An 11,046-nucleotide genomic window follows, 5' to 3' on the forward strand; every position below is an offset into this window, starting at 1 on the left:
GGATTGGGAAAAAGATCTGACAAAGGAGAACTGGTCTCAAACATGTCTTCAACAGAAGCTGGTGCTATTGAGATTTTAATTTAGATGAGAAGATTACTAAAAGTATTACTAAAAAGTTGGTGAAATTTTACTCATGCCATGTCATCCAACATCACTTTTAATTCCATTTGTCTCTCTTGAAAAGTCTCTGTGATTGTTGCAGCTATACTGGTGGCACTGGTACTAGTCCAGGAGCAGCTTCTCTTTACCCCTCTGTGTTAATTTCAAAGCAAATACTGAATAATCACTATCAGGGCCAGCAAGCTCATTATGTGTGAGCTAATTTGTTAAAGTCAATGTTTTCCTTATAAACTGAAGCCATATTTTGTAAGCTAATTTTCATTAATAATTCTTAACAGTGCCTAATGATATTATTATAGAAACAATTTTTTTTGCCATGAAATTATTTTGTATTAATATTGTACAAACTTTAATATTTTTTGAACAGTAGGATGGACATTGTAGCTTATTAAGGTTTCCTCCAGTTTCTTTATAAAAAAATTCTATTACTATATATAAGAATATTGCTTTTCTTATTTACCTTTAGATATGGAGAATTATAATTCATTAAAATATTAAAGAATTTGGTTAGCAACCTATTTTTAGCATATTTTTTCCCCTCTAATTATGGTACAATTTTTCCCTTTTTGTCTGTCAGTAATATCGCACATTGACATGTATTCAGAAGGCATGTTCACACATTGTCCATGAACAGAGATATTTTATAATATATTTTTCTTTTCTAAGGTGTTCTAGGAGAAGAAATTTCAGCCTTAGATTGAAAGAAAGGGTTTGTAGTAACAGTAGATATAAATTCTTGATATAGATAAAAATTTCTTGTTCTTGCTATTCTGTTTTATGGCTGAGGGCCTAATCTTCATATTCCTGACTTAAACTGCAAGAAGTTTTGTTTAAGTATGGCTAACAAATGGGTGATTAATTATTAACTTGCAATCCCATTGCCTGAAAGCCTTGTACTTGGCACCCCAAGTATTGGTTTTGTTAATTTTATTCTTATCTGATAAATCTGACCTGATGTCTTCATACTTAAGAAAACAGTGAAAGACCCGAAGCTAAAAGCAAGCCTCTGCTTGGACAAAAACATACTTATGCTAAAGCCATTTGTTTAAAAAACATTTAAACTTATGAGTTCAATCATAATAAACTGAAGTCCTTCGGAAAGTCATTGAAGTTCTTCACGGTTATACAAACAGAGCAGACTCTGATTCTGCAATTAGATATACATCTGCTTAAAGGAACATTGACTTTAAGCAGTGTTTACAGGGCTTTCTCAAATACTTGCCAATGGTTTTACTAGCCTTCTCCTCCAGATGTGAATTATGATATCACATCAGATACTACAGGTAATTTCACCTTTTGATAATGTCCCCTGGAATTTATTCTATCCCTCCTCAGTACCTCTTTGTTGGACTCACTATAAAAGTGAAAACATTAATCTCATCACCTCAAACCTTGCTGCTTTTTTGCTACAGAAATTCCATCTTTCTCTGTGGATCTGCATATATATATATATTTCTTTTTTAGGTCTGAGGAATCACTGCAGTCTGAGTGTGTGTAGGTGGCCTCTACCCAGACAAAAGGCAGAGGAACACGTACAGCCCTGACCCAGCATCATGTACAGCCCAACCAAAGGTAATTTCTCCTAAATATGTTACAGATGAACCTCAGATAATGTCTCTGATTGGTTTTTGGTTTTTTTAAGCTACTGAAAGTATTAGGATAAGAGTTAACATGGAAGAGGAAGAAGGGAAGGAGAAATGGCTGGCTCTTGCAATGGGGAACAGATGAGGCTGCTACTCAGGATAGCAGGGCAGACACCTGGAGCATAACCCTGGCTCTGCACATGTTGGAGAATGCTCCAAGGCTGTGGCCAGGGAGGAAGTGCTAGTGCTACAGGTCCTGTCCTTGTAAAGCTTTTCTCTAAAAGTTCCTACACAGACCACATTGCTTCAGTTTGCCTGATCTGTATTAGGTTTTGTGGATTTCTTTGCTGCTTTTAGTTTATTTATGGTGTCATGTGAAGCAACACTTTAGGTGTAAATGGGTAGAAGAAAAGGTAATCACTACTGTTCTTAAAAAGGATAAATAATAGTAAAGCAGGTCCTTTTGGGGCATTCCAGCTAACCAGGTATCTGCTGGAGGGAGAACACGGCAGAGCAAAAGCAATCCTGGAGGTTCTTGGAATGTGTCAGTGACAATTTCCTTACACAAGTGATTGAGGAGGTGCCATACTGGACCTCACCAACAGGGAGGAGCTGGTAGGGAATGCAGTGCTCCAAGGCAGCCTTGGCTGCAGTGACCATGAGACGGTGGAGTTTGAGGCCCTCAGGGCTGTGAGCCGGGAAAGCAGCGAGCTCTCTGGAATTCAGGAGAGCAGGGTTTGGCCTCTTCAAATATCTACTCAGTGGAGGGTGATGGGATGGAAACATGGAAGGCAGAGGGGCCCAAGGATAAGGCTGATATTCAAGGATCACCTCCTCCAAGATCACAGACAATGGATCCCAACAAGGGGGAAATTGGGAAAAAATGCCAGGAGACCTCCACGGATGGACAATTAGCTGCTGAGTAAACTCAGAGTGAAAAAGAAGCTTTCAGGAGATGTAAACAAGGACAGTTAGACTGAGAGGAATACAGGGAAATTGTATGGGAAGACAGGCAAGATTAGGGAAGCCAAAGCCCAGACTGTATTGGGTCTGGCCTGTGATACTGAGGATAACAGGAAGGGCTTTTATAGATATGCTGCCAGCATGGGAAAGACTAAGAATAATGTGGGCCCTCTCCATAGGGAAATGGGAGACCTGTCTAACCTGGACAAAGAGAAGGGGGAAGTTCCCAATGACTTCTGTTCTTCAGTCTTCAACAGCACGTGCTCCAGCCATGCTGCCCAAATTGAGAAAGGCAAATGTGGGGAATGAAAACTCTAAATCTGCTGTAGGAGAGGATCAGATTTGAGACCATCTGAGGAACATGAATGTGTACACGTCTGTGGTACTCGATGAGATTCATTTGTGGGTCTGGAGGGATCAAGTTGCTGAGCTGCTCTCCATGATTTTTGAAAAATCATGGCAGTCAGGTGATGTCCCTGATGACTGGAAAAAGGGAAATATAACCCCCATTTTTAAAAAGGGGAAAACAGAAGACCTGAGGAGCTACAAGACCAGTCAGGCACATGGAAAACAGAGAGCTGATTGGTAACAGCCAAACACATAGCTTTAGAAAGGGGAAATCAAATTTGGTCACCTTCTGTGATGAGGCTACAACATTGGTGAATACAGGCAGAGCAACTAACATTGTCTACCTGGACTTAGGCAAAGTGCTTGAGACTGTCCCACACCTGCGTCCTTGTCTCCAGGTTGGAGAGACAGGGGTTTGATGGATGGACTGCTCGATGGATAAAGAACTGGCTGGATGGCTGCACACAAAGAATTGTGCTCAACGGGTCATTGTCCACATGGAGACCAGTGACTAGCAGAGGAGACAAAGAGGAGAAGGTTAGGTTGGATATTAGGAAAATATCTCTTACTGTGAGGGTGGGGAGACCCTGGAACAGGTGGCCCAGGAAAGCTGTGGATGCTCCAACCCTGTCAGTGTTCAAAGCTAGGTTGGATAAGGCAACCTGGTCCAGAGAGAGGTATTCATACACATGGCAGGTGGGTTGAGACTAGGTTGTCTTTAAAGTCCCTTCCATCCCCTTAACTCTTTATGATTTCATGACTACGTATGTAGAAATTTATTTGCTAGCCAAAAGTACAAACAGAATTCCTACCCTAAATTGTCATGGTAAATTCAGCTTTTTGATTTTTCTGTGGTCTTCTGTCATACTTAACATGTACCAGAAGGAACTGCCCATGGGTGGTTCACTGAGGCATCTTTAAAGACAGGAATTACTCATCATCATCCACCCTAAAGAATTAAAGTCATTATTTTCTATTCTCCCTATTAGATTTGCATATGCTGCAGAGCTAACCAACTTTAAGAGCAGAGAATAATAATAATTCCCTTTCCTTCAGCAAAACAACTTAATTTAATTTGACCAGCCACAGGGAAAAAAAAAAAAACAAAAAAAAACAACGCAAAGAAATAATCCCTTCAAGAAAAACATCACTCTTCTGCCAACTGTGTTTCCCAAAGTGTCACAGACTGAAAGCCAAAGTTAACACTGCCTTCTCAGTCATATAATGGCAAAGCAGGGAGTCCAGGTTGAATACAGGTCATCCAGTGAAAGAAACAGCTTCTCATCTCACTTGCCCACACTGCTGCATGACAAACATGCAATATTTAAATGGAAAATGCAATATTTAAATGGCAAGCCAGATAAGGCATCCCTCTTGTTATGATTACATTTTGACCTTTTCTGAGTTGCATAATATTAGAGTAATTGTATAATCGGTCTCATTTCTTCTGTGCTCTCCCTTGAAAGTACCCAACCAGCAGTGATTCTCACCCTCTTGTAGGCAAAAACTATTTCAAACCACCCACCTATCAGTTTTATCGCCTTCTCTCACTCTCAACTGGTTCATGCCCTTATTGGATATAATATACCTTCCTCCCTGATGGCATATTGATGCTACTTAAATTGACTTTTTCTGAATGCTATGAATATAGGATGCAGAAGCTATGAAACAGATGAAAGATTTGGATCACTAAATCTTTAAAAATTATTTCTGATTAGCAGGTAACATGCTTCAGACTAACTTTCCCTTTCCATAGCTGCTCCATTTCCTTCAATAGTTGCATTTTTTGGCAAGTTATGATATAATGACTATCCATATCATGATTTGAACTAGTGGTTAATCAAATTGTGTGTAATGAAACAGCAGGGTTTTTTGTTTGCTTCCTGTAATGCTGTTTGCTTTGAATTCAATCATTTTAAAATTTGTGCTGTAGCTTGGCTATGGTTCTGTTATAATTATTTCAGATGTTTAGTTAGCCATTTGAGAGATAGGCTGTTACCAACAGGAATATTGTCAAGGACACTTCTAAAGCAAATAACTAAACAGGACTTCTTAGGTGCTTTGATGTCCTTTGTTTTTCAAACATTTGCACTGACATATTTTCCTATATAATTATCACAATCACAAATGAGATCTGATCAAAGCATTCTGCTGTTTATGAAGGTTGAAACTTTTAACTTTTCATTTTTGGTTTTAGAGATCTTGTGCTTATGGTTTTAAAAGCATCTGGGGAAGCCCTAGTTGGCAGGTTTATATAAATTTGGGTGTCTCTGCTACAATCATATATTTTGTGATTTTATCTGCAGAGCAAGTACTGGATCTGCCTTCCGAGTTGATGGTGCTGCACTGCAGTGTAAATACTGAAAAACCAAAGCATTGTGTTTCAAGAGATTGCTAAGGAGGAAAGCTGTATCACGGCTGAGAAGAGTGATAATTTCTTCTGCATTATTCTATACTAAAAGTAAATATATAATATTTATATTATATTATTATATAAATTATATTATTCTATACTTATAAAAGTAAATACATGATTGACATAGATCTACTGGCATGCAGAAGTAAGAAAACAGTACATGAAAGTGGTTTCCACCCCCGTGGTCAGGTAGCCCACGTACATTGTTCCTGTAGCAGGGCAGGTGGGCTATCACACCATCTCAGTAGGCTTCAGATACCTCACTGGCCATGAGCTGAACGTGTCTGTGGCCACAGGACTTCAGGAAGCAGCCTGCCCACAGCTCTCCCTCACCAGCTGGCTGACTGTGTTACCTGTATCCAGAACTGTGATAATCTGTGAAACCAGTCCTGCAGCTACACAAACTGTGAGCACTTTGGCTGTGCTGCAGCAGGGTGAACAGGATGGTGCTCTCATCATGTGGCCTGTCCTTGACAAAACAGTTCTATTGTTGGCATTGCTACCACTCTTCCTGTTATCATGACTATTTTGCTACTTTCTCCACTCTTCTAATAGTTGCCCTTTGTTGATCTTCATTGAATCTTCCCGTCTTTCTTCTGCTTCCAGCTTTGCTTTTAATGTCTTTCATTACAAACACAGAAGGAGAAACAAACCTGTCATTTATTTTTGTGCCCGTATATGTTGTTGCCCATCCTCTTAAGTGCACTCTTTCAATGAAATTTAATTTAGCTGCTGCAGCTGTACTCATTGCTTAAAATAAATATATAAGGAAGTGTAGAAAATGGTCAGGTATTCAAGAAAAGTGGTTGCACTTATGCTTGTTGCTGACATTTGCAGTGCTCTTTAAGAGGCCTGAGCTATTGCAATATTTTTCTGCAGGATAAAATGACTTAAGATTCTATTTCCGTCTCTAATTTCTATTATTAAAGGAGCATCTCTGGTAAATTTAAGTTTCCAATGCATTTTCCAAGAGGAATAGGAGATAACCCAAGTGTCTTAAGCAATGTTTGAGTCACAATATCAGGATGGGAGATGAGCCAACATTAAGGTCTGTGTGGCAGCTGTCTCTCCCTAAGCAAGTTGACTTAATGCTCAGTGAGGGCTGAAGTTTAAGAGAACAGATTTAAAAGGATAACTTTCAATGTGACTTTCATGGAATTACTGAGATGCTTTAAGAAAGGTACATAACTAGAAGTTTACAAACTTTTTTTTTTTTTAATTTGTACCTTTTGAGTTGTGCTGGACACTTGGCTCCACATTGTGTTTTCTTGCTTTCTAGATGTAGCACCCTGCATGCTTCTAGGGTTAAAATAAATTGCTGGTTTTCAGTGTTGGAATAAAAAGCAGATTTAAAAAAAATGTGGGGAAGAAGTGATTTGCTCTGGATAGACATCCAAATGATACACACAGAGAATTATTATTTTTGAAGCTTAGGATGACAAAGTAAAGAAGGATATTTCATACTGTCCTATTGTATGTGGGGAAGTGTAATCCATCAACTACTTTGATAAGCTTTACCATTTTTTTGAAGATTGCTGTGAAATGATCTCATGAGCTGAATCAATTTAGACATTCCAAACAAATGTCTTTTAAAATGCCCAAATGATGTATATGAAGAAATGATTGTTGTGTTTGTGTCTAGAGATCAATGCATTTTTCTTCATTTGCATTATGCTCTGACACTGCTGTAGCTGCTGGAGTTGCATTTCAGTAGTACTTGCTGTTGATTTATTTTTAATTTGATCTTAATCAGCTCTGTGTTTTTATCTCCTTTCTTTTTGTCATTTTATTTACTTAAGTATTAGCACAGTTCCTCAATAAGAAGCTTGGAAAGAGAAAGCTCACATTGTCTGGCTTCAGTAACCATCAGCTGTATTACCACATGCACATCTATCAAGATTAGTTACTTTTCCAGTACATAAAATCCATTTATGTAACAAGAAAATCAAATAAACACCGCTGTGTTTTCTTAAAATCTCTAGTGTCCACATCTTTCTTTGGCCACATAAAAATGATTTCTGGGAATTTAACAGCATCAGGTTTGGTTGTTATGTTAAAGTCTCAAGTGAACTGAATAAAAAACTGGACCTGTCAATATCCTATCTGAAGAAGGAAAATAGGTGAGGTTGCCTTTTGTTTGAACAACGTGAATTTAAGTAAATGCTTTGTTATTTCAATATCATTTTACATCTGATACATAGACACTTGCCTGCCTCTCTCACCAATGAAAACACATTAGTCTCCTCCAATTGTTCTGGAGCAGACACGTGGAGCAGTCTCACATGCCTCCAAAAAATACTGGTCATCCAAGAGATCCTCAGGAGGTGAGTCAGTGATCTATCACAGTCCAAAAGCATGAGCTGAATAGACAATATGGCCAAGTTCAGAGTGAGGGGCAAACTTGGTTGCAGGGGCTCTGGGAGATGTGTCACACCTGTGGCTGGAGACCCACCTGGCTTGTCATGGACACCTCAACTTGGGGTGAGCTGTGGAGCTGAGTGGAGGTGGGAACAGAAGGGCTGGTGCCACTGCTGAGAGCACAGGCAAAGGTAAGATAATGTAACAGGGTCTCTCTTTAGGAGTTTTGGGAGGAGTGTCCTGCCTGCTCCCTCCTCTGAGACCTTGCACTGAATAGGTGGAGTGCATGGCAAGGCACTACAGATACCACAAAGTAGAGCAGCCTGTTTCTTCCTCAGACCATGGCAAATACTGACAGAAGGACTTTAAGATCTCACTAGACAGCTCTCTAGAGGGACACCTTCCTTTCCCTGCCCCAATTCTCCCTCCTCTTTTCCATTAACCTTTCCTGTACCCAGGATCCTGGCACCCTGTGTTGCCAGTGGGGCAGCTGACTAGGCTCCTGGAGTCCCTCACACCATACAAGTGCCTGTGCCAGTGGGAAGTTTCCTGTTTCCCCCTCAGTTTTCTGAGAAGGACAGCTCTAAGGAAGGTTGCAACAGTTCCCTGAAAAACAAAGATTATTACCTCTTATGTTTTCTTTTTTTTTTCAGGCACATTCATATGAGAAAATATGAGAAAAGTTCCTAGTAAAGTATGAAGATGGACATTTCACAGAGTCAAACTGGTGCCAAGACAGGCTTTTAAGGATAAAGAATACTGTGCAGGATTTATTTTAGGGCGGTTTCTGATTAGCTGCTCATCACTATTATGTCTGGATCACAGTATTGGCAGCTTTTACAGTCAGGTGTTTGGATAGCATGCTCATTATCCAAAGGTAAAGGAAATGTGGGAAAAAATTACTCTAAGAATTTCTTTTCTGCACCTTTTTTCTCTGTCTGATAATGTTCCTTTATTGCATATAGATTCTTTATAAAATTAAGAAGGGTTTCTAAATGGATTCCCTGTCAGCAGCAATAGAAATGGACTAAATTTTTAACATTTTCCTTAGATTTATGGGTATCTGGAACTCAAGGAAACATAGTATGAATACATGGAATTTTTTAATGCTGGTCTTTTCATATTTGATCCATAAATAAATAGCATTTGATTCTCTAGTTCTCATTTCCCTATCCACCAGTATCCATCTTCATTTCCCAGTGGAAGCCAATGCCATTCACTTTGGCATATTCTTTTTTGGGGTGGTATTTCTACATGGGAACCAGGATATGTGAGTCTTTGTGGGGAGGGGAATGACGGTTACCAAAACTGGGATTTGCTCCTGGAGTCCACAGAGCAGACATAGGTTATGTCAATATCCCACTATGGGGCACAGTTTAAGGCATTTCCCAGAAAACAGTCTGAAATTATTCTATTCAGGTCAGCTCCAGTTCTGGGGAAGCATGAGAGGGGATTCTTTGGTATTTTTAGGGCAAGCCCTTTACATGTTTCCTAACATGAATTTCATTTTTGGTACCTCTTACTTGAGAAAGCAAATGAACAAATATACATGTCTGTGTGAAAGGTGATCTATGGGGCACTCCTTAATTCAGAAGGTGTATTTAAAAAGAAAGCTAGTTCCTTCTTCACTGAGCATTCACCAAGTATAAGCAAGACATGACTGTTTTGTGAGCACTATTTTCACAATTTTTAAGCCAATAATGTTAATTTGAGGAAGGACCAGGAATTTAGGATGTTTCAAGTTAGAGATGAAGAACTTTTATGCTGGCTTCTGTGGATGTAATTTTCTCCAATGTACTGTGTTTGGCTCTAGTTAGGGTTATAAATCCTTCATTTCCACAAGCACTAAATTCACTGACAAATTTTGAAAAGTACCTTTCATTTTTTCTGAGTGCTGTGTCACAGAGGAAAGTTGAAGACATGAGAAATGCTTGGGCTAAATGCCTCCTTTGGAGTAGCTGATTTGGGTGAAATATCTAAGGAATGTTAATCCTTTTAGTTTTAGTCATGTTTACAACTAGCCATTTTAAAGTGATGCAATGTGAAAATTCAGATATCACTAAGCATGTTATATCTGCGGAGGATGGAGAATGATTTGTCAAGTTATTACCCAGTATCCTCTTAAGCTCTCATCATTGTGTGATGTTGCCAGGCTTGCAATAATTCACAAATGCAGTAGGTTCCTTCAGAGAGCCTTGCAAACCACCACTCGCAGGTAGTGTAATCTGACACGATCCTTGTAGGCTTTTGTTTACTCTCCACATGCACTAATAAATCCTCAGCAAGCTCTTGTTTACAGTTTGAGGAAAGGTGGTTTTTGAAGATAGCAGGGTCACACAATCCCTGGTACTGCTGCCCCCTTTTAACTGCGGGCTGGAGCAATCCATGTCAAGCCTCCCTGAAGGATTCCGCACTACAAAATGCAGCAGTAAAAAGACAATACTTGGACATTTAAGAAGTCAAGGATTTAAAGAAGCAACCAAAATCAATTGGACCTTGATCTAATGGGTCTGAAAACAGACACAGAGAAGCTTCAGGCACTTTGACTTGAAAAGAACATTGCATAGTGTAGCTGGTGTCTTTTATGTTTGGCAGGTGGAAAGCTCTTTAATGTTTCTAGAAAGCAATGTTCGTATGTGTTCTGAGCCTCGTGGCCTCCCCTTGTACTGCTGCCTGGGAGGACATACATCCTCCTAGAAAAAGAATGGTGAATTGCTTCTTTCCTCATTTCTGGGCCTGCATTGATATGAGAACCCTGATGGCTGGAGTAAATTACTTCATTTCAAGTAATTACTCCAATTTCACCAGTTACTGGGCCACTTGCAGGGGGTTGACCCTGACTGGATACCAGCACCCACCAAAGGCACTTTACCACTCCCCTCCACAACTGGACATGGGAGACAAAATATAATAAGGGGTTCATGCATTGAAATAAGGTCCAAGAGAGATCACTCACTGAATACCATCACAGGTAAAAAAGACTCTGCTTTGGAATATTAATTTAATCTTTTACTAACAAAATCAGAGCAGGATAATGAGAAGTAAAATATTCTAAAAACACCTTTCTCTCCAGCCCTCCCTCCTTCCCAGCTGTACCTCCTCCCCCTGAGCAGCTCGGGGAGATGGGGAAGGAATGGGGGTTGCAGTCAGTACATCACATGTCGTTCAGGGATGCTCTCTCTGCTCAGGGAGCAGAGTCCTTGCTGCCTGAGAGCCTTGGGTAGGGCTGTGTTCAATCTGAAACGCTTTCTTCGGACT

At 39.8% G+C, this 11,046-nt stretch overlaps 1 long non-coding RNA gene across 4 annotated transcripts in view; it reads left to right on the forward strand.

Moving 5' to 3' along the window:
* The window catches only part of LOC117243662, a 62,950-nt gene extending 55,545 nt beyond the window's left edge, over positions 1-7,405 (forward strand). For all 4 annotated transcript variants that reach the window (XR_001520485.2, XR_001520482.3, XR_004496388.1 and 1 more), the window contains exons 2-3: positions 1,585-1,692; positions 5,321-7,405. This is a non-coding gene — a long non-coding RNA (uncharacterized LOC117243662). The remainder of the gene's footprint in view (positions 1-1,584; positions 1,693-5,320) is intronic.
* The last annotated feature ends 3,641 nt before the right edge of the window (positions 7,406-11,046 follow it).

The sequence above is a fragment of the Parus major genome, chromosome 3 (genome assembly GCF_001522545.3).
Source record: "Parus major isolate Abel chromosome 3, Parus_major1.1, whole genome shotgun sequence".
In the NCBI taxonomy this organism is placed as follows: domain Eukaryota; kingdom Metazoa; phylum Chordata; class Aves; order Passeriformes; family Paridae; genus Parus; species Parus major.